Raw genomic sequence first — 27,457 nt, 5'->3', positions numbered from 1 at the left:
AATCATTGCAGTTGTCGCCGCGATGCAAGTCTTATCTCCATTCTGAAGCTTACATCTAATTTTCAAAGAATACACCGAATTATTATAGGTAAGTTGGCGATCACGCGATATGAATTTACGTAAACGAAAGGGTAGTTCCTGGGATTTTTTTATTTTTAGAGTCAATACGTTTCGCGTTAACTACGTATTTTCGTTTCTGCTGTTTGATTACCGTCCGTTGCCCTTAACTTCAATTGTCTATAAAAGATAACGACAGCAAGAATCGGGGAAACGGAGATTTCCTCTTCGAGGGTAAACCTGCGAAAAAATTATCCACAGTGCAGAATTTACTCCCATATAATTGTATATAACATCAATGTCCCACATGAACTTGGCAGCGCTAATGAAAATCGCGACTAATTAAACCGCGTGTCTCTGATCAATGGATTGTGTAATTTCGGTGAATTTTCAAAGTTAATTGATTAAAATCAAGGCTGCAGATTTTCGGCTGGCTCTCGAGTTGGGGCGCCGGGAAATTGGCAAACAACGCTCAATTAACGTCCAATCATTAAATATGTACGGGACGGACGGATGTGTGGGCAGCATAAATGCATCACGGTTTCAACTCACACGAGCGCCAACCCTCATCTCCCGTGTTGGCACAGCGGGTTGATTAGCTAGGCCATATTTACATATCATTAGCCGATTGTTTGTCCGAACCGGAATTCGCTCGCCACCGTCCCGGCACCCTCGCCTCCGACATTCCCTTATTACTCGCTTAGCTAGTCGCGTCGTTCTGCGTTACACGCGTGTTTCGAATCTACTCGAGCTAGTTTGTTAGCCCAGTCGTAGAGTACAAAGAAATGAATAAAAAAAAAAAAAAAACACCCACCGAAATTTTTTTCCAATCGTTAGAGAGCTTATTTGTAGTCTAAATTCAGAATTTCGACCAGACTCAGCGGTAGCTTCGGCCGCCATCTCGAATTTATGGTTTGAGTCGAAAAAAGTATGGATCGTAGACAAAGAATCGTTGATACCAAAGTTGTAGAGAATTAAATGTCCTACAGGCTTAGTTATGATCATTTTTAGTAAAAAATTGAAAATTAGTAACTTATTTAACAAGAACTAATTCCCCTATAAATTCAAGATGGCGGCCGAAGCTACTGCAGAATCTTGGAGAAATTCTGGATTTAAACTACGAACGATTAGAAAAAGAAAATAGCAGTATCGAAAATTTGCAATGTCGAATGTACATTCCAACTGTACTATCATGTCACATCGTGCTTCTCGGTATAACGGATTAAAAAGTTTTCCATAATAATGGGAAAGTTGCAAGCCGTGGTTCTCGAGAGATTCGTAATGGAAAACTCTGGACGGTAATCCTCGAAATACACGATCTTCTTTTCCTTTTCTGTCACGAATCTGACTGCAGCCATCACGTTCGGATTTTTTGCCAAGCAAAGAACGCATTTTTAGGCATTTTCAGGACGAGATACGCGATCGGTAATATTGCTTAGATTCGTGGAATACCGTTTTTACTTTATCGCGGAACATGTTTCATCACATATATTTTCTGTGCAAATCTTCGAGACTAGAAACATTGAAACTTTAGTCACTATCTTTCACACAATCTTGTTACAAATAAGATAAGAGACGAAGTACGCTGCACCATCATTTGATCAATATTAAATAATCTTCCATTCGTCAATCGAGTATGACACGAAAATTGAGACTACACTGAGAAAAATTTCATTTGTTACAGTAACTAGAAAAATTCAGTAAAACAGGTATCGTTAAAAAAACTGTTTGAATATTGTTGGTATTACGAAAAACGAGGTACGCGTGACCATTTTGCGCTGTCGTCGATCCTTTTTTGGTAATTGCAACGCTAAATCAGTTTGTTCGGTTTACTCTACTTTTTTTAGTTAAACAAGGCTTTAACGTCAATTTATTGTTGCACCAGCATTAAATTTTCGCAACAGTTACGAGAAAATATAGTAAGAGTGATCGTAATGAGAAAGAATAGTAACGGATACTAGACTTTCCGGTAACAGCTAGAAAACTAATATTCATTTTCTACCTAGAACTATATTTTTCGATTGTGGTAAAAAATGGAAACAGTCAAGGACTGAGCGGTTACCGGAACTAAAAATTTCTCTCATCGTTTCGTTCCGTTGCGTCGTGTTGTTATTATACATGTACGTATACTTCATTTATGCCCGTGGATACTACCACAGCGATGATTGGATCGGTTAATTTCCGATCCAATCCGGAGTTTTTTTCTTTAATTAAAACGGAAGTGACCCGTTTTGTCAAGTGTCACTGGCAGAACAGATTGAAGCCGCTCCCTTCTCCGTTGCTCGGGTGTCAGTAAGCCGTACAAGGAAGTTGCTCACAACCACGGAATGCCGGACACAACGAAAGAGCCAAACTCTCCGACTTTTAACACGCCCCCATCCCTCGCATCTAGATTCCGTTTATCAGGGCCTCGATCAAATTTTCTAAACGTTAAATGGGATTCTGAAAATACGAACTTGATACAAGTGAACGAATAATAGATAAAAAAAAAAAAGATGTCTCACGTCTCGTAATTTTCGTTAATTCGTTAATTTCTCTGCTGGATACCTATACCTACCGATTTTTTCATTAAAAGAGTATCACAATTAAATTAAAATTGATTTTCTTTGATGAAATAAGTTTTAATTGCAATTCAAAATTGATGGGAAAATATTGTAATACGGTATTTGTCAGTCAAACGGAACATTTAATTAAAATCGATCATAAATTGATTGGTTAAATGAAATTCATTGCTTTCAACTACACGATATTTTAGCAATCAAGGAAATGAGATTCTAATTGTGTCTACACTGAGAGAAAAAAGTCGTTGAATCGACTAAATGCGCGTTCACGGGCGGCGAAATGAATATTTAATTGTGTCAATTCAAGATCTGTCGGTCCAACGAAATTTTTAGACGATTTAAACAGTCCGTTTGTTTGGCTGTATGTCGATGCGTAATATTTCTAGAATAACCGTAGCCGCGGGTTCAAAGTTGACGCGATATGTAATATTGTACTTGAAATGACTCTAGGTCACGTAAATCGGAAAAGTGGGAATCCCTGAAATTCAAACAAAGTACAATTTTCAATAAAAAATTCATTACTGCAATTTGCCGAATTATCATCATCTGTCAGGGATCATTTCTCAATTTACGAACGTTTTGTACGAACTCTGTGTAAACGTAGAGTTATTTCGGACCAACCTATAACGTAGATTCGAGCATTGCTCGCGAGAGCTTTCCTTCGCATATCCGAAAGCCGAAAGCTTCGTCTCCCTCACACTCTCCTGCACATATTTATAGGCACATACGTACGCAATGTATTATACACATTATACATAGTTGTGTACGTATATATATACGTGCAGAGCGGTACGGACCGCGAGTGAAATCTAAAAGGACACTCCGATTCGTAACGCTAACGAAAATGAGTTCCATAAAGCTTTTAACCCGGAATCTAAGCGCCCAGTTCCTCCTCGGCGTTACTTCCACCCTAGATACCCTCGGCTACCAAACTCGGCGTCGTTTCGCCCCGAGGAACTCTGGCCGAGGTGCGCCTGTCGAGGTGTTAAGACGTCTGACAGTTGTATAAGGATAAAGCCGCTCAAGCTGAGTGCTTTTATTTGTCGCCGTAGCGCCCTCCCGCCGCCTTCCTCGTCGCTATTATTTCAAATCGATTCACTTTTGTTTGTTGACTCCATTAGTCGCGAGTCCTTTTCTATGAGCCTTTCGGATCCGAGCGACGAGGGTGTCACGACGACGACTCGCCTCGCCCCGCGGAAGCTCGCCGCAAATACCTTGTATACGCGTTGCGTGTATGCCTACGTCTGTAACTATACGTACAATACACCTTGATACCTCGTAGCTTAGCTGAGGCCAGATTTCATACGTGCGATAAACCGGAGCCGAGTTTAATGGCGCTTCGTCGTTTCATTTGCGGGGGGCGGCGAGGCAGCGATTCGATCTTTCAATCTCGGAACAAGTTCAGACAACGTCGGTTCGCCCGTAGTCCGAAAAAATCCCCGAGCCGTGAATATAATTAATTCATCCCTGCGAAACAACTCGTCCGGATGAGTAACGTTTCGGTGAGATACGAACACCTCGGGGAACTATTTTCACCGGCTAGTTGCAAACCTGGATGCAGTCCGAGCTCAGAAATGTAACGGCGATCCTGGAAGACCGCCGTCGCGTGTTGGTTCGTTGGTTGGTACTGTCTAACTTTTGCGAACGGTCTTGTTCCGAACTAACGCTAAAGTTCAGCAATGGATCACTAGGCAAAATATCCCATGGGGTATCTCTTGAGCTAAACTTCAGGATAGATTGCGTTACTGCTCCCTGGACAGCCCTCGGCAATTTGGTTGAATCTGCCCGTATAGGAATCTGTGGAGCTCGACGGTATTCGGTACGCGATCTTACACAACCGCTTATCGATGTACGATTTTTGCAAATTTTATCACCATCTTACGCCACGAGTTTGAAAAATTTTACGGTGCTTTTGAATTGTTTGGCTAATTCGCGGTCGCGATTTTTCGAAGCTTTCAAGCTTCGTCGACCGATCAGGGATCCAATTTTGGTTTTTCTTTGTACCGCGAGTAGTGTAATAGGAGAGAAGGTAGAAGGTAGAGTGTAGATCTTGTTGTCTGATTTCGTTGCGCTTTTTACATGCTTGAAGTGCTTTTTATTACAGATTGGCTAAGGCTGAGGTATCTGGCGCGGTAACGCTGTTACAGAGGGCAGCGGAACCGGAAATAAGAACCCAGACTTGGAAGACGGTGCCGGCGCTCCTCCATCCGTCGAATGGGAAAAACAAATTACTTACGGCGAATAAATATTGGCCCGTTCGCCATGAAGGTAAGATGGAAAAATATTATACCTAGGTTGGAAAGCGACGGCGATAAATTTCCCGGGAATAGGCAGCGCCTGCCAATCGGCACTCGCGTATTTCGAAAATCTACTTTGCCAGTCATTCGCCTTCGTTATACACTCGATCTCATCTCAGACGAAGACCTTTCGAGGAAGCGAAATAGCGTAGAACGAGTCTTCAGATTTCCCGATGCTTTTCTTCACATCCCTAATTTAGGCCATTCTCCACTTCTAATTAATAGATCGGCACAAATATCTTATTGTACGTGAAACGTAGAACGGGAATCGAAGAAATGATTAGATTATTCGAGTTGAAAAATTCAACTCGTGTAACGATAATGGTAAAGATATTTGTCCTGAACCCGAAACAAAACTGACAGTCACTAAAACTAAATCACAGTTATTGCGAAGGTGAAAGTATTTGCTCGTCAATTCAAAGACGATTCGGATTTCAGAAATTGATATATCGTTTTAGAGTAAGTCTTTTAGTTCGATTTTTCTTCAATTATATCACATGCTGTTTAAAAACTGTGGTAGAATTTCGATCCGATTCTTGTGCCTGTAACATGTACAATTACAAGTAACTTTTGCACGTGAAAGCTGTAGAATCAGACGACAAGTGTTTTTCGAGATTCAATTAATACGTACCGCTTAAAAATTGGACAAGAATGAAAGAAAAACACGTATTATCTTTGATTTGTAATTATTCGTTTAAATTTTGCGAGTTACAATTCAAGGGGTTCAGTTTTTTTTTCTAGCGGATCTCACGTTCCGCGATAATTATTTTAAAAATACGACGCAATATTAAACAACGAGAAAAAAAAGCGATTTCACTTAGCTGCTTTATTACAGCGGGCAGAGGTGGTGTTTTTTTTTAAAATTTATATTATTTTTTTTTTTACTTTCCATTCGAAAGGGTCGCTACACGGAGTTTCGGACATCCCAGTGTTAAGTCAGCGAACAAATAATGATTTCCAGCATGTTTATATACCGGTCTCCCATTATGGAGGGTTTAGGATCTCGGGGTGTATTCGTCTGGTTAGATTTGGCCAAGTTAGTAATGCCGTGGCGCGGGGGCGAGTATCTGTTCCATCCCCCCTCTCACCATCATCCCCCACCCACTGTAAATATGGGCCCTCACAATTACAGATATGTAAATATCCCCGGCTGTTTGTTTATGCGGATTAATATTATTCATTCTCTTTGGTAACCTGGCCAGACGTTAGCTTTGTTCCGAGTAAATTTTCAACCGGCGCGACATATGGCAGTTTCGCAGGATTAAACCGATCGCACCCTAGGCTTCGTTAAGTATTTTTTTTTTTTTTTCTTTTATGGGAGAGAGTAATTGCTCGCAGCCTCGCTTTCGCCGAACTGTAGTAACGTTATCAAGCATCTCCTGAAATTTAATAGATTCAGATACGATAAACGAATGCAATCAAACTTATTGGAATTTTGTTATTTTAAATTGTCCCATTTACCGATTGGTTTTTCTGTTATTACGCATTCGATACCTCATCTTTTTACTCTGAAGCTGTCGGAATTGTTTATTATACTCTGTAAATTTTATATTCATGTCTTTCAAGTCCGGAATGTGTGTTAAATTTAACACGAAATCAGAAGTGATATTTTTTCAACACTTTTGGCTACTTGAAAGAAACAAATTTTATTTGAATACGAATGCAATTGGGGTTAAGGAGTAAGTTTTATTGGATTGTATAGAAATTTATCAAATATTGACTCAAATTTTATTCCACCAGATGAATTTACCGACAAGCTTATTCATGTTCGAACAAATTCTTTTAATTCTTCTTTTTCTTTGAACTTGAAGACGTACTTGAAAATGTTGAATGAGATTATGATAAGTAAAAAGATCGATGTATAATATGAATATATTTAATATATTGAATATATATGTATAAGTATGAACCAGATACCGATCAGCAGACTTTCTAAACATTTTTCTAGATCTTCAGCAATCGGTTGATTTTAATGAGAGAACAACGGCGACTGGCGAGTGGAAAAAGGGTGAAAAAAATTTCCACCGCAGCGATTGCCCAAAACGTAGCTTGTTACGCAGGCATCAACGATAAAATGGCGGAAATTTTTTAATTCTCGCTTGCGAAAACTCCTCGTGTTTTCTCGCCGTATTAAATTATGTAAGTAGGTATATGTGTAAGGTAAATTCATAATACATGGTACAGATTCGACGCGAAGGTAGCTGTGCAATACTCGGTGTCGATAATTGATTAGTTCCCTGAAGCCTAACGCGGTGTGACAATACGTAATTATCTTTTTCTTCGATACTTGCCTGGCTAATGCGTCCTTGATTCATTATTCCCAGCGATTACGTATTCGGGTTTGAAAAATCTCACCCTTTTTGGCCCCGTTATTGACTCGGACAGCTTATATATACAGATCAGCCGACAACGAACGGAGACTTTTTTCTCCGATTACGATATTATAAGCGTGTAAACTGAGCGCCGATCGATCGACGGGACAGAATTTTCATCGCAATTATGTACTTTTGTTCAGAGTTCGCGGCAAATACGACAATTTGAACATGTTTATTATCTGTGCATAATGAATGAATCTCAATCTATCCAAAAACTACGAATTTTGAAAATTTGAGGCGAATAGAGTTTGAAAAAATTGAACCATCTCGCCTGATTTATCCCCCGATAATCTGCAGCGAAGTGAGTTTTTTTGAAACTAGCGTTGACGTCATGCGGCAGGTCTATCTTTACCGATCGAGCAGGCTCACCCATGAGTAACTTTTCTGAATTCCGGTATAAAAGTGCGATGCACCCTCGAAATTTTAACCCTTTTCGTCCATTTGTAGGTTTACTTAATATACGAAGAAAAAGGGCGAGTTCGCTCAGTCGGTAAAGGTAGGACTGCTGCACCACCTTAAATTGTATACTCGAGTTATTATACACAGCTGAAATGCAAAAAGCGCAACTCTTTCGTGGCGACGAATAAGACGGCTTTATTTTCCATGAAATCGGCGTTCGGCACCGAGGTAAAAAGATCGATTTCATGTATAGGCGACAGTCTTAACTATGCGTATTGATCATTACACGCCCGATGGACATCGAGAGCTCGGTGTGGATTTTTTTGTACAAAGTCATCGACGAACGTTGATTCCCCTTTTTCTCGACAGTTGCGGCGGGTGAGAGGCGTTTGTCTTCTTGTGCCGGTGATATAACCACCGAAAGATAATTAAACTAGAGTAGGTATTCGGAGGCTGCCAGGAAATTGATCGCTGCATGCGTGAAGTTAAAGTTGAACGTGTTTACCCTTGCGGTTTAAAGATCTTCGGATGTACACTTCGTCGCACAAATAATCAAAACTGAGAAGAAACGGTAGAATTAAGAGTTAGAAGGCTGAATTCTGTGAAATCAATCTATCGTCAATTACTCGAAAAAAATTCAAAATTTAAAGATATTTGGATTTACAGTTCGGTAGAAGTAAGAGTTTAGGGGCTGAGTTTTATCAAATCAATTGTACGGAAAATGTTTAAAAAATCGTGAATTCGAGAGCTGGAATTGTAGTTTCTCTATTAGATTATTGTTCAACCATTGTTTTTTCAATCTAATTTAATGTTGAAAGACTGATTTGTACGTACAATCAAAAGACGTAAGTATCAACGCGGTCGATGCACGATGACAATGATAATATCAAGAATTGAGGACAAAAACGAATGACACATTTTATATCCAATCCGGATGTGAACTGGTTTTAAAGAAAACATTGATCAGGCGTTGCGCCGGTTTATACAGTTCTTAAACTTGTCGAAGCATTAAATTGCGAAACCACAATTAGTTAATCAACGGGGACGGTGGATAAAAAGGACTTAATTAATCTATTGTAATTAAACTTCTTACCCGGGTTTCGAGCTCGATTCGTTTATTCCTCTCGATGCGTTTTCTCCCCATTTTTTGCTAGTCACATTGTTTCGAGTTATTTTTCCACGCTCACGTCGAAGCGGGCTTTGCGACTTTATTTGATTCGGTTTTGGGTTACTCGCGGCGCGTGTAGCGAGTTGTTCGAAGGTGGTGAACGCAAATTTTATACAACAAATAATGCGAGTAGGCATTTACATTCGTACGTAGATATACGCAGAGGTAGGCATGTATTTCGCGAAAATTATTATTCCTCGGTGTAGCCTCGGGTCCAATTCAACGCATTGTCATCAGGTTGTGAAATTGTCACCTCACGCGTAACGTGAGGTGAATTTTGCGGGGATTAAATTACATTTGCGTTGAACACGAGTCCTCGGTGTCGAGTCCATCGAATATTATTTATTTTCACCGGTGCAGTCGTTGCGTTTCAAGTATACACGAACACAACACCGATTACACTCAGCTGTTAAGTTGGAAATTATTTTCGTGTCGTTCCAATTCCTAAAAGTTGATTCTTACGTGCAATCGTATTAACAGGTAAAGTTGACAGATACGTAGCCACCACACAAATTTTTTCATATCTATCAAGTGTCCTCGGAATATATCCGGAAATGTCAAGTTTCTGTTATTTCATTGAAAAGAGGATTCGGAACACTAACGGTTGTTACTATCACCGTCAGATGTCTCTGACCTCTTGGTTTTCCCGCAGCAAAAGATATTTCTTTCATTTTGTGCACCATCAAGCAATAACAAGAAGGTAAAAAAAAAATCCTCATAAAAAATACTTTTCGCTGTCAAGATTGTAGACAAAGGTGAATTCTGGACATTTACTTGTTACTTTACCTTCGCACTATTCACCGCAAGGTTTCGAGTACCTTGCGTATACCTAAAAGATAATAAAATCCCGTACAAAACTCAAAGGATACGTTTATTAACGGACTGCGTAAAGCCTAAGATCGTTACGCACGTATGGACATTGACGACGTGACGGAAATTTTAACGGTCCTGACTTTTCATTGAAAAGTAGAAAAATATCAACCGCTGTAGAATTTATTACGGGAATTTACATCGTTTGCCCGATTATTCGACTTTGCACGTTCTTCCACGTGGCATGTATTCGAATATATATTCACGCATAGAGCACGAGTTTTTTCGTCTAAGACGGGAATGAGTCAGCTTGACAAGTTGACAACAAAAACCTATGTTTCCTATTCTATCTCCTTTGCCATCGAAGACGACAATCATTCAGGCTAAATAAGCTAATCGACTGTCCGTATCGCAATTAAGTATACACGTGTAAAAAGGTGGATTTTGTAGATTCACGGGGCATAAAGAGTACCTTGTAGTTCCAGAGTTCACCATCGCTTGCGAAGTAGCAGCAATTTGTAGTTTTTTTTTTGTTTTTTTTTTTTTAATTCTCGAATCTTCCTCTCGTTCCTCCTCGTTTCTCTTCCGTTATTTCGTTTTTCTCGTTCAAAGGGAAAAAATTTCAGTATATTTTTACCCATGATGCCACTGCTCGTACTCGTGGTATACACTCGTTCCTATGGTGGAACCGGAGTTGCGCATAACGGGGGGTTTCGGCCTCGGTATTTTCCGTGAAATTAATCCTCCAGACCGCAAATAATTGGGTATTATGCAAATAAGACAAAATGCCCGGCAGCCTAACGACAGATGCCGGCCCTGGTCCCGTCGACGATTCAACCACCGGAGGCTCTTGCCTGCGTATAAAACTCGTTTACAGTCGATCGAAGAACAGAGTCCTGTTATCCGGGAAGGGAACACATCGAACCTCTGGATACGCAACGGCGGATATACTTTATTGCTCGCTTATGTCGGTACAGCCGCAGAGACGTAGCTGGTATAATCTATGGGGGATTCTGGTTAGTCGCACTCCTGACGCCCGATCGAAATCCAGGAATTCAAACTAAGCGTGTAAACTTTAACATTGTGTCCCTTATTTTGAATAGGAATGTGGAGTTGTGAAATTATGGAAGAAACTTGTGAAACTCGTTTCAGTTTAATCCCGTTTCATCAACGTTGGAACTCTCTTTCATTTTTTTTTTTTTTTATACTTTTCATCGTAATTTTGATACGTATAACCCTCTATCTTGTGAATAAATAAAAATTTCCACGACATACTTTTTGTCAGAGTTAATTCTTGGACGCTTTTTAAGTTTTGTGCCTAATTCAGCTCAAGCATCCACCAAAATATTTTGCGTACAATTTTTCTATTTCACAGTTGATGAAAGTGGTCTTTTTTTTTTTTTTAATAGTGTAACTACTCGATATTATCAGGTGGGATATAAAAATTTGTGCAATTTCTGACCTTAACTAATTAATCTCTATGATATTAGGAAAGAAGAAAAAAAAAATTACTTTCCGCCTGATTCCTCCTGACTGATCTTCGGAAATACTTGATCTATATTATCACTGGTTCAGATGACATCGTGTGACCAGAATTTGAAAATGACGATAATATCCAATCACAAGCGTGCGAAGAGCTGCTCGGTTGCTGCGTTACGTTATGTATGCTAAGGATACGTCGTAATTTCGGGGATCGTAATTAACGTTATAATTACGTCTAACCTCGACATATGCGTCGCCTTAGTTCATTTAGTTTGAAACTCTGGTGCATGAGATCCATGACTCCCGTATATCAGGTGTCCATAGCCGGCCTTTTCGCTGCGGAAACCGCTCGTGCGTTTTCTCCGCTACCGACCTGCGCGATTCCTTTTTCCCCGTTTCTTTTTCTTCTGATTTCACAACAGGTGCCTCGCCGATTTACGATCAACGCAACGGCGCGAGATTTTCTGGCACGCACTTACCCGTGTCAAAGATTCGCGTATATCAGCGTGCGAACAAGATGAGATTGTAGAGTACGTACAGTCAAACTGGCAACGATCGCGAGCTATCGCCTGGAACGGAAGCGACTAATTAATAGCGTCAGGACTTTCGCTGCCGTGGGATAAGAAATGAATACGCCTTTGTACGCGACTACACGTGCCTAATTTTGTCCTCTCCGTTAACGTCGTTTTATGCTTCCACTTTTTTTGAGTGGATAATTTCATTCCAGTTTTTAAAGGTATTGTGACTAATACAGAAACGTATTACGGTCACGGTTACTGAATATTTTTTCTTGTTGAAATTACTCGGAAATACACAGGTGTATAAATGATTTCACTTGTAATTAGTGATGTAAATGTGGTTGCTGGGCTATGGGAATCTGTATCGAGCATTAGGATCAAATATGGTTTCAAGATTCATACACACACTGAGAAAAATTTCATTTGTCGTAGTAAGAGAAAAATTCAGTAAAACAGGGATCGTTAAAAAAACTGTTTGAATATTTTTGGAATTACGAAAAACGAGGTACGCGTTACCATTTTGCGCCCATGTTGATCCTATTTTGATAATTGCGACGCAAAATCAGTTTGTGAGGTTTAATCTACTTTTTTAGTTAAATAAGGTTTTAACGTCGATTTATTGTTGCAGAAGCATTAAATTTTCGCAACAGTTACAAGAAAATATAGTAAGAGTGATCGTAATGAGAAAGAATAGTAACGGATACTAGACTTTCCGGTAACAGCTGGAAAACTAATTTTCATTTTCTACCTAGAACTATATTTTTCGATTGTGGTAAAAAATGAAAATAGTTAATAATAAAAGTTTCTCTCAGTGCATGGCTGTCTACAAAAACGATATCGACACAACTGTGATGGATCAAGCTTGGAATAACCATAAATTATAAGAACCATTGTGGAACTATATTTGTTGATAAGTTTTTTCGCGATGAAAGTGATAGTGTATAAAGACTTTGCCGAATGGTTTATAGCGTCAATGAAAATTAGCTAACACAGAAGTATGTACGTTACGACAGCTCCCCATATTGACAAAATCGATCCTTTCAAGAACTGTAAGTTAGTAAATTTTTGGTAAGAATTCGTAACCAAAAATGTGACGTTGATAAATATTTCAAACTCGAGATTTTCTCAAGTTTTCAAGACAAATGATCAGGAAATCATGCATTTTTTTCAGAATCGTAGGTAAACATTTGTAAACTAAAAAAGAAATCATCGTCGACGAATAAAATTTCGAAAATCCTACTGCCATATTTAAATCTTGAAATCTTCTTCCATTTGAGTTTCGACTGGTTATTGAATCTTTGATAAATATTCGTAAATCGTGCATTATCAATGGTAAATCATCGTGAACAGATTTGCGATTTTGGAAACGAATTTAAATATCCACATTTGATATGTTCATCAATACCGTCAAATCTCTTCAATTCTCCGTTCTTACTTGTTTCCGATGTTATTCAGAAAATCGTATTTTTTTTAGCACCCAAGTTTTTGATTCAAGACGTCATTGATATGAATATTTCACGTAAAGAAATAACGCAATGACCGAAGACGTGAACATCTCGATTTTCAAATATTTACCAACGTCACATTTTCGGTTACGAATCTTTGCTAACGATTTACCAACTAACAGCCTTTGATAAGATCGATTTTGTCAAGATGGGGGGTTGGCGTGACGCACATTCCAGGAGTCGGTTACTGCCCATTACGTGACGCTCGAATGATTTCACTCTCTGCTATTCAATCTATATCGTTTACGGTTACATTTAGCCCTTTGGGCACGAGTGTGCAGCATGGTTGAATTGGGAAAGGTCAGGCTTGGTTCAGACTGGTCGACCCGCATCGGTTACCGAGTACTTAATCAGTGATCCGGGAATTATATGAGGGTCTGAAGAAATATTCCAATCAAGAGGCAACCGTGTCCGCAGCTCTTTTGCGCCGTAAGTTCTCGCCTCGATGCAAATTGCATACGGGCAGGACGCCCTCATTTCACCGAATCGTGTTGCGTCCATTACCCTTCTCCCATTTTATCCACACGCGCTAATCCTGTCCATCTCACCAACTCTCTGCCGCTGTCTATCCGCCCGTCCGACGGATGTTTCGCCTCGTACGACACCGTCCTAAATACACATTAGCCACCAGAGATCAGGTTGTCACGGCTTAATTGTGGATTTATGAATCACGGAATCCAACAGACCGGATCCCCTGTGTACCTGATGAGGCTAATTCATCATACGAACCGTGAGACGTCCAGCCGATATGCCCGCACAATTTGGAACCAGAGATCGCCTGTCTGACCGTTCCAACGTTTTTCAAACCACTTCCAATACCGGGTGTTCGGATTATTTATTGCTTAAAAAATTTGCGACGTGCGTAGCACACGTTTAGTGATACGATATAACCAATCTTTTGTCCATTCTCTCAGAGTTTTGTTCCACTCACGTGTCCCACCTGCCGTGACGTCGTTGGCGAATTGATTTCTCGGTAGATACGATTCCTGACGACAATAGAAAATTAATGTATTATCTCTAAAAGCGTCCGTGGTGTACGTCAGGAGATCGGGCGGACAGTCCGGTCACGGGGTCTCTCAGCCTTGTTCGCAAGGTGGGAATCCTAGGAGTGCTTTCTCGTGTTCCTTAACTCACCGTTCCGTCGTCACCCTGGACCCCGGACTCTGGTGACTCGAGAGTAGCGCAAGAGTCGGTGCTCGCGAATAATCTAAAAAAATAGTCACCTCCCTCTTGTCTTCCAGACCCAACGAGTGGGTCGGAAAAATACTCACATTGCACCACTCCGCTGTCAAGGATGATGAGTAGCAGAATTTGCTCGCAACCAAGCTCAAAACTCGCTCCGTTATACGCTGGAATCAGAAATGAGAATTGATCTTGCATCCAGCTTGTGAATCCAATCGTAAAGGAATGTTGAGGATGTAAAAAGCAACGCTCTCCAGAGTCAGTGACGCTAAGAGTACAAAGATATTTCAAAATAATACCCTCCATACTTCGTTGAAGTTTTATTTAAAAACGTCAGATGCAAGAGGTCAACTACGAACAGATAAACGAAGTGTACACGTGGTCGCAAGTTCTTTGAATATAAATTTCATGCCACTCGAGTCAGGTCATTTTAAGTATTATCTACTCACCGGAATTCACTACAATTCATCCCCACTTCAGACGATGTGCAATGATTTGAAATCGTGTGAATCCATGCGTTTGAAAGGGTAACTTGTTTGAATTGGAGCGATTTTAGAGCGAGTCTTGACTTATTTGACATTCATCAGCCGTGGTCAACCCTTTGCTGGGAGATAATACTACGGGCTCTGGTTAACGAGATGACGCGAAGAGGGCCGAGCGGCGTGGCCTGGTGATATTTTTCACCGAGAAAGTCCGGCCCACCCAGTGCTCGGCAGACTGTTGTTGGTTTGGTCTGGTCTGGGCTGACAATGAGCTGCGGGCTGCGGGTTGGATTCGAGACGTTTCGTTCTAAGGTGGCATTATTGCGGCCACCAGCGGCAATGTATCATCGTTAAAGTATTGTAAATGATGCGTCCAAGTCCGCCGGCTACCCAGAGCCTCCCTCCTCATCCACCGCGACGCACCCTTGAGTGAACCGATACAGCCCCAAGGTATACCTCCTCTTCGACTCCCGGCTCTCTTGCTCTTTCTGGTAATGTGGGGTGCCAGGTTTCGATTTACACGGAAATTTACTTTGAACAGTCTCGTCTTATCCACTTTACATGCCATTTTGCGAGGCTCGGAGTTTAAGCGATGACTTGGAAGAAAAGCAGGATGCGGTTCCTTTTTCGAGGCAATCGGTATTAGCCGTCTTTACTTCCACGCGAAGAACATCGGAGTTCAGTGCACACGAGTTTACTTGGGTAAGAGATCATGAGAGTTTGGGTGTCAATTTGTCAGTTCTATATTTCTCTGCAGAAGCTTAGGTGGGTACCGATAAACGGACGTGAAGTCGAAACAGTTTTCGGAACGTGGTCACACCAGTTTTCTTAAAAATTCGTCAAATTCTAGTTGTTTTGAATCAGATTAGGGTGAAAAATTTCAATTACGTTTAAACGAAACTCATTTTTCACGTATCACATGGTCAAATTATCCGCAAGTGAAGTACACGGAAAGCGAATACGTCGAAGATAATCGACTCGTTTCTTCTCTCATTTATATTTCTCGACAAAAATTGTAATAAAAAAGAAAAACAATATTGTGACTGTTAGTCCGTGAATTTGATTACGCGTTATATTGATCCTGACAAAGAATTTGATTTTCATTCTTTTATCATACGGTGTATGATTTAAGAATGTCGTATAAGCGAACGAATTTTTCGTCATATCCGTAAGACGCCGCGGCGAACGATGCGTCATAATCATCCGGTCAACTTACTTAGCCGGCGGAGAGTTGTCCTTTAAGTTAATTAACCAATTAGTAATTTTAATCGGATGACGCATGCGCATCTCCTGGGATACAAGCAAACCCTCTTAGCGGTGAGCGGCAAAGCGAGTCACAATATATATATAGTATTATACGAGGGCGGGGAGGGGGGGTGAAATTCTATTCTCAGAAAAAAGCGTTCTTAATTGCGTCTAATTAATTTAGCGAAAAACTCGCCTCGCCGTATCCACTTTCTCTCTCTCTCTCTCTCTCTCTCTCTCTCTCTCTCTCTCTCTCTCTCTCTCTCTCTCTCTCTCTCTCTCTCTCTCTCTCTCTCTCTCTCTCTCTCTCTCGATCCTTTCTCTTTTATTGCAAACAGCAACTCGTTGGACGTCATGTAGTCGTACCGTGTACATGTGAAAAAAATTGCAAAAAAATGAAAGTAAATGGATCGCGCAGTTTATCGAAATGACGAACGACGGGATAGAGCCGAGGTTCGTTGTCGAAATTGAGGTAACGACTAACGCGTGCTCCAGGACAGAGTGTAGGAAGCGGCGTGCGTAAATATAGCGGGCAGTGTCGGGAGCAGGCCGAATGATCATTTTGATTAAATGACAAACGAACGCGGAGCGCCAGAGTTTCGCGTCACTGATTCTCTATGGGGCGTATGGGGTGCCTGCAGGGTACGCTCGTATTCTCTTTTGAATCGCTACGGGGGTTTTTGCTTCCCACAGTGCGGAGAACCGGGCTCATCCTTCCTCTTGCCCCCCCTTTCCCCTTCGGACACCCCAACGCCGTCCGTGCGCGTATGCATACAGCGAGTATAATTTGGTTACGGGTAAATGCCCGTTCTACGCCCAATTGAAGTAACGCAGTTTATGGTAACACCGCGTCCAGAGCGCTCTGCGCTGATTGGCTAATCGCGTTTGCCACGATTCAAATCGCATAAAGCAATCGGGTCGACGCGCTGTCCACCCGCAATCCGCAATTTAACGATTCGACCCTGCAGTCTGTCTTCGATCAATTTTTAGGGTGGTTTTAATACCGGTATAAAGTACTTGCACGGGTGTACGCAATTTTTGCAGTCACGATTTTTGCGGTTAAATTGTATGCGTCGCACAATGAAATAGTTGAAACATTATGTAATAAGGGAATAAAGTCGAAGGTTAATGACCTCTTATTTACCGCAAATCCGTTAAGAGGGAATAATATGATATTTTCGTCCCGCTTTTCAGGTTAAAAAAAGTTAACATTACCATTGAGTCGGGAATAAAATGTTTTTTAGGGAGCGTGTGATCTGAGATCGAGACATTTTGAGAGTTTTTTTTTTAAATATTCTTTATCGTTCGGAGTATGGAAAATAAATGTTTTACCGCGTTGTTCTTTTTGTGCTTACCTAGCTCACAGTGAGGCATGTTTTTTGACGATTTTTCCTTGCTTTGTTCGTGTTCGCGGCAGGACCGGTAGAAAGATTGATATCAATTTGACACCCTCTTTCCGAGCTTGAAACCCTCCTGCATTAAAAGTGAATTCTAATTAAACGCGGGCGGTTAAAACAAACCGCGCGGCAGCGTTTCGGGTGCCTGGTTGATTTTGTTACTTTGGAGACAGACAGCGAGACAGTAGCTTAGACAGCTCGCGATAAAAGTAAATACGAAAAATACAACAACACTTGTTTAATTACCGCCCGTATCAACCGCAAAGACGAACTCGGTCGGGTAGCGGGCGGCGAGGGAGGGTGAAATAATCAAATCGGACACGGCCGATAACGGGTGACGCGAGGAACACAAAGTCCAAGATGGCCGCACCGGAAGTGATGTATAGGTCGTTCGCCATTTCTCATTGTCGGCTTAACGCCACAGCTCCGTGACTTGGGCCAATTTCAACGTCGTTGCAACTCTGCTGTTTCAAGGAATTGCGATAACGCATCGACTCGTATTAATTATACGCGTATTTTATCCACGTTCATGTTTAATCTAATACAAGTATACACCGCTTTGACTCGCAGAAGCTGTAAGGTGTAAATAAAGCTCAGCTTCTCTTTCCCGCCTATGCGACGGCGGAACGCGGTTATCATTTCTAGGTAATGAATCACTGTTGCGTCTGTTGGAATATCTCACAGGCAACATTGAAAGCTAATAAAAAAAAAAAAAAAAAATGATAAAATAAAATAAAATACTCCACCAAGCCAACCAACCCGCCAGGCATTCAGGATTATTACAGGTTTCGGCGCTCGCTTGGCTCGGTCCTGAAGGAATCACAGGATGCAGGTTGTGCAAACTGCATTCGCGTTATTAGGGCTTAAGCTTAAATTATCCGAACTTCCCGCGGAGGTCAGCAAGGCTTGCGATTACTACAAGGACCGAAACTGCATGTGCATGCGATTCGATGAAGTTTAGAGCGCGAAGTGAGCGCCGGGTGCTCCTGCAGGTAGCGCCAGAGCCCCGAGGCCACGTTGTGGTAGTTGCATGTGGTACACATAAGGACTATGCTGTTAATGAGGTAGAAATTAATTAACCGTCGTGCCGTCGGGAGGAGAAGTAATTAGGGAAAAGGGGCGGAGGGTGTAATTGCGACGCAGAGTCAGCTGGGTCAAGCGTCATCGTGCACGGCCGTTCCGCAGCGACTTCGTCGTACGTGTATCGAAATTTTGTGGGATCAAAAATTATGGTCGGTATATATGTATAACCAGGGATCGAGCTAATTTCTTGTCGAATTTCTTCGACGATACACTTTAACGCTGATTGGTGTATTTCAGAATTTTTAACATTGAATCTGATTTTTTGAGCCAGACGGAATTTCGACTGTCCAGAATTTCGAGTATTCGGACGATGCTCGTTTGGAGTTTCACCGTTTTGAAATTCGATCATCTAGAATTTTAACCGTTCGGAGTCTTGGTAATTTGGAAGTTCGACCGTTTGAAATTCGGATCTTTCCGACTGTTTACCAGGTACTTAGAATTTCGACTATGCGGTGCGTTGACCGTTTAGTATTTTGTCCATTCGGAGTCTTTCGAGCACTTGGAGTTTTTACTCTTTGCACAGAGAAACATTTCATTTGTTATAATAACTAGAAAAATTTAGTAAAACAGGTATCGTTGAAAAAACTGTTTGGATATTCTTGGAATTACGAAAATCGAGGTACATGTAACCATTTTGCGCTATTATCGATCCTTTTTTGGTAATTGTAATGCAAAATCAGTTTGTTCGGTTTACTCTACTTTTTTAGTTAAATAAGGTTTTAACATCAATTTATTGTTGCACAAGCATTAAATTTTCGCAACAATTACAAGAAAATCTAGTAACAGTGATCGTAATGAGAATGAATAGTAACGGATACTCGACTTTCCGGTAACAGCTAGAAAACTAATATTCATTTTCTACCTAGAACTATATTTTTCGATTGTGGTAAAAGATAAAAATAGTTAAGGACTGAGCGGTAATCGGAACTAAAAATTTCTCTCAGTACGTAGAAAATACGACTATTCGTACCTATTGACTGTTTGAAATTTTTATCATCAGTAAATCTTACCATTCGGAATTTTAACGATCCCGAATTTTCACCGTACGGGATTTTCATCGTTAGTGTCTTCCGACCATTCGAAGTTTCGACCGATCCGAAACTTGATCACTTGGAATTTTGATCAGTTCGTAATTTGACTATTCGGAGCTTTGACCCACGCTTTGAGACATCCCATTTCGGTGGTTCAAGACGAGCTTTCGCGTGTGTCTGTTTATCCGTGGGCGCGTTCACGCAGCTCGCAGGAACTGGACGGCCCGCGACTAACGATATCCGTTATCTGACCAGACCCTTAACGAACAGGCCTCCCGTGTTACGGTTTCAGCATCGGTCCGTCTGTCGGTATTCCTTATCCGCTTTACGACTCGTCTGCGCAGTTGTTTGTTACTTATATGTATAGAGAAGAGGAGGAGGCGAGGCGACGGAAAAATAAAGTGTTAACGCTCTTACGCGGCCGTGCAATACAGATTATCTGTTATTTTATTACGCAATCATCCTTTAACAAGCATTAGTCATGCATATATATATACATATGCGTGATATATAACATATGTAAAGCGGTAATGAACAGGGCAAAGTTTCATTTATACCGTTAGATATAATGCTGGTGCAGAAAATACGTTATGTACTTACATACCTATAGTTAATCTCAGCTGATATCTTTCGTTTCTTGTATAGGGGGCATCCATTAATCACGCGAGACTCAGAGGAGGGGTACTTGAAAATATCACGAATGATCACACGGGGGGAGGGAGGGGTCTCGGGAAATATCACGTGTATTATTTGGTGCAGTTTTTCTAAAAACACCGAGTATATTTAGAGATTTTTATTGGTTTTGTCACATTTTTAACCCATGCACGCGAGTAGTCGATCGGCGAGAAAAATCACGCGATAACGGGCAAGAGGGGGAGGGGCGGTCTAAAATTGATTATAAAGGCATCACGTGATTAATGGATGCCCCCATACTATCTGGTAAAACTAACAGGTTTTGATATCGAAGATCAATGACTTTTGATCTGAAAACAAAAATCGGTGATAAATCAAAGCGCTGTTAAGGAAAAACATTGAAGCGTATGTTCGACGAGAAGGAAGACGAGAAATATCTGGCAAGGATTTGCAATAAACGATTTCCAAATTACACTCGATTGCGTAAAAGCTCGTATTGCGGACGATATCGGGCCGATAAGACATTACAGTCCGAGAACGTGGTTCGAGTTCTATCCGTGGGCGTTTTTGTTTATCGGTTTGCTAATGAGCTGGAGTTTAAACAAAGTGGACTGACAAAAGCGTGGAGGGGAAGTTCGCTGCATAGGAAGTGCTTTATCGCAATGGACTGATAACTTCCTTAGACGTCGCTGCGACCGGCATGGATTCCACTAATACTCGCTGCAGTTAGCGGCAGCAGACAACACAAATCGTACGCGCGAAGGAAGGAAGGAAAAAAGGGAGGATGGATGGATGGATGTCGTTTCTTAAGCATCGTCTGCTCGAGAAGCTAAACAAACGATCAATTTATGCATTTTTTGTCATCCAGTTTCATGGTTAGATAGGCATAATCGAACAATGTCGACTTGCTACCGGATGCATCCTATTTCACGTACCAGACACTTTGGTGTCGTGATGATTTTCCCTTTTACCATCTTCGGATTTAGTCGTGCAACGTGACGATGAAACTCGTGTTATTCTTCTATGGCTTTTTTATTCACTTGAAATGGTGTATCGATACACGCGGGTCAGTTACGTACTCGCGGTGATGATACCTGTTGGATATGCTCGGTTGTCAGCACCGGAAACGCGAACGTGGATTTGGAAACAGGCTTGATGGAAAATCCTTGAATCACGATAATTAATAAGTTTCACTAAAATGTCAAAGATCGTCCCAACTTTGATAAATAAGATGTAAACACTATTCTAGTCAGATTATTATTCGCTTCCGATCAACGACGGTTTATTGTGACAAATTGAGTAGGGCAAATTGGAAAGGATTCGTGCTTCCTAAAATCTGGAAGTTTTATAGCTTGTCGTTCATCAGAAATAAATGATAGCTATACATGAATAAACAACTTACGAATTTCGTGTGATCGGATTTGGCCTTATTCCTGGAATTGAAAATTTAATCGGGTTTTAATCGTTAAAGAGCTTGTAACTCTTTGGATAAAGAGCCTTGATCGTCTGAACTCAGATTATTGTCAAAATATACGATTTCTTGATACTGTAACGTGGCTCAAGTGTCTGCCAAAAAAAGGTCGCATCTGAGTTTCTTCCGTTTGGGCAGTAGAGTCTTGATTGTATTTACCGAGAGTGGAAAACCTTGATGACCGTATCGTATTGAGATACAACCGATGACAAGAAACTTACGATATATCATGATAATCCAAAGATCCTCATAAAAAGTTTAATGATTACAGATGATCGATGAATTGGAAGAAGCGTGAGAAAGCCTGCGTCTTCATTAACGCCACTAATTTAGTGCTGATTTTGAAAAATTTCTATTCTACAAAGTAACTAAAAAAGTATTTCCACCTAGCTTCGGAGTCCGTAATATTTCAATAAAAAAAATTAATCAACACGTGGTAATTCGCTTGGAATAAAAAAGCTGAAATATTGGAAAACTCGTCCGTCTTAATTCCTTGGAAGTTTCGATTCCAAGATCAGCGGCGGGACCGCGGTTATCCATATGAATGAGACAAGCTGTCTGGTATTAAACTTGAATTAAATCAGTAGGTACAGTAAACTGCGAATACGGTCGTCGCGGCGTCGCGTCGTCTGCTATACCGCAGGTTGGACTTGACCGAGCTCCGACTAATCTAGGGCCTCTCGGTTCGCGGTATTTCAAATTAATTAATCCCGTATCAAATTGGTCTTGCAGCCAATTTCCTAGGCTTCGCCTGTGGTCGTTCACCGTCCAATATATCGCCTCCACGGGCAACGCTTTGAACTGCAAACCGCTCGCTGGTGCTACCATAGAAACGGTACCCCGCGTCACTCCATATACACCAAATCAAATCAACCCTCGGGTGTTAAATGTTGACAAGAAGACCGGCTGGTCTAATCAGGCGTTTCTTTTTTATTCTCGTCACTATCCCCCCCCCCCCCCCTCTCTCTCTCTCTCTCTCTCTATTCAATTACAGCAGCATTCACATCCATTCATTTTCCCTTAATTATATAAATTCCTGATATTATACTCGAACGAAGCGCGATTGTTACGTGCAGTTATCGATTATCGTATAGCACGAGTGAAATTAAGGATCGTGTGGGAAAAAAAAAAAAAAAAGAAAAATATTCCTCCCGATGTGTTTCACATCCGAAAACGCTGGCGAATTTATTGGTTAAGGAAATTAGCGTCGGGCTTCTATACGCCGGCAATCGACGGGCATGCTTAATACGAATTGTATCCGCAAGAGCGGAGGCATTCACGAAACATGTCAATTACATTGTGAGGGACCCCCGGGTGTCGGGTGCCGATGGGTCGAACGGACGTAGGGCCCCCTCCCCCCTGCCGCCGTCTGCAGGAAATGATTTGATTTTCGTCATTTTTATCATTCAACGCACCCGAAATCAAATCGGCCACCCTTGACGACGACGGGCATGTATACGTCCCTGTAACAGCTCGCTCGTCGGGTTTCTTTCCAGGAAGCGGAAGTGCCCGTGCCTTCCCTCCCCACCCCTCATCTCCTCTTCCCTTCCCTTTCCTTCCATTCTCGCAGCTCTTATTCGGGCAAAAATGGCACGAGGAGAATCGAATTACCTACGCCGATTCAATGCGAAGGAAGAATCGGCTTTACGAACACCCGATCCTCGGTGACTACCAACGGTGACTACTCGATCGAATCACTCGTCCCGCACAATGGAACTAATTATTCCGAACTACGTAACGATCACGTGCGATTCTTTCGTACTCTTGATACGCCGTTCGTTTGTTCTGTGGTATACTTTCTTTTTTTCTCGTTTATTCTCAATTTTTGGATCGTCGGAGCAGTTAATTTAACTTTTATTAATGCTCGATTTCCATCTGACTTTCATATTTTAACGAATCACTGTGAAGAAGAATTGGTTTTTCCTGAAAAATATTCCAGCTATATCTAATAATTGTGTTGAATTCATTCAGTGTATAAGGTCTCCAAATTTTTGTCAAAGATAATACTCGATTTGTTAAATCATCGACGAATTGCATGAAAGTTGTACAACGATTTCATTCCGTTGCTGAACATGACTGAAAATCAAATTCAATGAAATTGCTTTGGACAAACAATTTTTTCTAATCTGTTTCCAAGGAACTGCATCAAAAGGTCCGTTAAAACAGCTGAAATTTTTTTCCCGAGTCACACAATTTCAGAAAATTCTTACCCACCATAATTATACACATAATAACTATGTCGAGCTTACTGGCTCTACGTGTAAATGTATACGTGAGGTGCGCCCACTGCTTTTCAGTAAATTTGAAATCACATTGTATCAATTAGTGTTTATATTTGACAATTATTATACTATTTCCATAAGCGCAATTAATGTTTCGATGTTTACGCGAACTGCAAAATTCTCTTTCTCCAAACATCGTAAATTGACGATACATAATTTTCTGCTCTTTTTCAAACCACTCGTTGTTTTTGCCACCTTAAGCCCTTGGACCCTCCAAGGCGCCAGTGGTTCCGAAGAGACTAAATTAAATTTGACACTTAGTGTATTAAAGCGAGAAAATAACTAATACGAAAAGAATTACCCATAACTCCCGCAATAAATCCCTACGTAAAATTTTTCTTCAAAAGGTTTAAAATCAATGTTGGATCCAAAGGAATTAGAGTACAATTTCTGCTATAGGAACAAATGCAGGATAAATAAGTAATAAAGTAAGTGTACCAGTTATTGACCCTGTCCCAATTATTGCCTTTTTTTCTTGTTGGATCTGTTTGATCCTCAGATCCAAAATTACCAAATAATAAATCTCTAGTATCTAACCCTCTAGCAATTGTTTTTAGTCATTCAAAAATTCACAATTTGTGCCGTAAATTTATAATTTTGAAACATAAAAGCGTGAATAATCGGTACACCCGCTTACCTTGGTCGCTGACCGAAGCGGCCGCTCAACCTCAGCTCTGCATCCCTTCATCCTTTCCATCGACGGATGTAAAAAAAAAAGAAAAAAAAAAAAAACGAAAGAAGAAGGAAAGAGAAAAAGGGAGTATAATTTTTTCGGCAGCGCGTGGCGTCGCTATCTGCGCTCCGCACGTTCTCGGCCCCCTGGACGTGGGTGTATAAATGCGTTTTCCCCGCTAAACGCATCAAGATGCGTCCGCAAGATAGGCGAGCCAATCGCACGTAAGCGGAGCCGAAACGCGTTGCGTGCGAGTGCAACAAACATCCCCGCGTTGCATCGGGGCCATCAAACCCCGGGGCAACTGCTCGTTTATTAGGATTTCACGCCTCCGATCCCGTTACGTTAGTTTCAAGGCATACTCGGGATTAGCTCCGGCCGTGTCTCCTGCTCTTTTCATCCTTTATGTGGGAAACTGCACTTCGACTGATCTAATCGCAGCCAGCCAGGTGCCCGAGTCGACCGACTGCAGCCAGAAATTAATTAATCCCTCGCTTTCAACTCCTGCTCGAATTTCGCCCAAATATACATTAAGTGAATCAGCATTGTTCGCTTCGACTCGTTCTGCCTTTGGATTTTTTCTTACCGACGCGGCGACGCTTCTGCCATAAACTATGAGAGAATCCTTCTCAAGGAACTAAAAATATTTATCCGTCAGGAGCGTGGAAGAGATACCGTTATACGGGAAATTGTAAGTTGTGGTTAAATGGTATCGAGATTATTTCCATTATGCCGTTCGATCTTTCATGGTGTTCTCGTACAATTTATTGCAGAGACTTTACCGTTTACTGTAATTTGCTTTAGAATATAGAGAAGGCGAAAAAAATGATTCCTTAGGGTCTTCGAAAACGATGCCACCCTTGAACGAAGAAGAAAGAGATAGTTTTCAGTTGTGCACAAAAGACATGCGCCAACAAACCGCTAATATAATAACAACAACAATTAGAGTGTTTATTACAAATCTTCGCCTGCAGATTCATGTTGAGCTAATTTTTTATGGATCTCCAGAAACAGAGCAACAAAGCAGAGGCCAACAGATCGTTTTCAATCGGAATGGTGCAAATCGAATTCAACTTTTAACCTTCTGGAATTTCCTCATTCGCAAAATTTTTTCGTGCTAATTAATGAGAGTACGATGCAAGTCCTTTGGGAACAAAGAGTCCGTATCCTCCACTGGACACGCAAGGTGCACATACCAATACGGTATTTATTTTTTCAAGTAAAATCCTTCATCTGGATTACAGAGACAGGACCGTATCATCGATGACACTCGAGCATCGAGGCCGATCAGGCGCCTGCACCCCAAAGTCGAAGCCTAAGGGCGCGTGCAACGCCGGTGTCAGTTGCATAATTACGGTTTGGATGGATGGACCACTTCCAGACTTTTACCACGGCATACTACAAGGGTGGCGAGAATTGAGTGACACCAGGCGGGTGGGTAGCTGCAGGAGGTGGAGGGACAACGACACGCGAGCAAATGCGACAGCCAGTCGTGTGGAATAGACCTTTATCTCGAAATCTCCCACCGCCGTCTCACTTCCACGCACACGGCAACTCGAAATTGTAATCACCGTGACTGGAAATTAAATACGAGAGGCTCCCCCTCCCTCCACCCCCCTCACGTTGTCCTCTGTTTCTCTCTTGTCTCTTCTATAGTTCCCAGAGGAGTCAGGCCTCGTTAGATTCATTCCACACGAATCATTTTCATTTCGGTATTCGACGAATTTTCCAACCGTGTATACATGTAACACGTAACTGCGTAGCTCGGAGAGAAGCAATTTTGGTTTTCACGTTTCACGTTCAACATCCGGCTCTGTGTACGATGTGAGTGAGATTTTTATAATGTATAAAAACAATTTAAAACAAAAAAAAAAAAAACGTCGAAAGATTAAGGGTTGAGGAAAAAAGTAATGCAATAAAAGAATGCCGATACTAAAGTTGATCGGGTTAAATTTTTCACTTACATTTGCGAATCTTTATTAGATATTCTAATGAAGAGATAAGTAAGTTCTATACTGTTTATGGTTCCAGGTTGGTCTGTTTTGTTGACACCACGACTGTATTGTATGTCTATAATTTTTATGGAGGACTCGTCTCTTTTCTGTAGATGGTTGAAAAACCATGTAGAAACACATTGCCTGAAGTAAATTTTCGATAACGTTGATATGTTTTACAATGAAATATAAGTTTCACGATTATGAGACAAAATGATTTTACATTCAACGTTTTTGTGTTTAACCAAAGAGTCAACCAAGGATTGAACGTAAACGACTTGTACGGACTTTTGATGAACACAATTAGCTACACTCAATTGAAATTCGTTGAAAAGCACATTTTCGGGATTTAAAAACTGATGCAAAAGTGCAACTGCTCTAAAATTATTGACATTCGGTTCTTTCAGTTGCGATTAGAGGTTTTTGAAATTTATTCCATGTTGGAAAGATGTGGTTTTCCATCGATTTAACTCGATTGACTTTCGCTACAATTTTTGGAGTCTCTTTTTCAGAATTTGTCTAAATCCAACACTTTCTTCGTCGGCCTCTTCAATTAAAGCACAATGCGAATTAATGTTTGGTCAGTGATAATCGAGAGTAACTTTGAATTTCTAGAGATTCATTAATGTGCCATCGGATGTGTCTCTGAAAGCACTGTTGCGGTTTTAATTCAGCTAGAGATCAATTCCGGATAAGGACGTATCCCCGTCAGTGCTTTGCTCACTTCGTTAAATAAGGACGAAATGGTTGTTGTGCAGGGGATGATCGGCCCAGCAAGCCGGGCGAGGTAATCTGATTATAAGTACGTCATG

General features: G+C 41.1%; 1 long non-coding RNA gene across 1 annotated transcript; it reads left to right on the top strand.

The window, feature by feature from the left end:
* Positions 1-26: 26 nt before the first annotated feature.
* LOC124306626 (uncharacterized) lies at positions 27-26,533 on the top strand. Its single transcript, XR_006908651.1, has 3 exons — positions 27-88; positions 4,723-4,886; positions 25,896-26,533. It is a non-coding gene; the product is annotated as an uncharacterized LOC124306626 (long non-coding RNA).
* Positions 26,534-27,457: the final 924 nt, after the last annotated feature.

Source organism: Neodiprion virginianus, chromosome 6, assembly GCF_021901495.1.
Source record: "Neodiprion virginianus isolate iyNeoVirg1 chromosome 6, iyNeoVirg1.1, whole genome shotgun sequence".
Classification (NCBI taxonomy): domain Eukaryota; kingdom Metazoa; phylum Arthropoda; class Insecta; order Hymenoptera; family Diprionidae; genus Neodiprion; species Neodiprion virginianus.
This window is presented reverse-complemented; position numbering and strand designations above follow the sequence as displayed.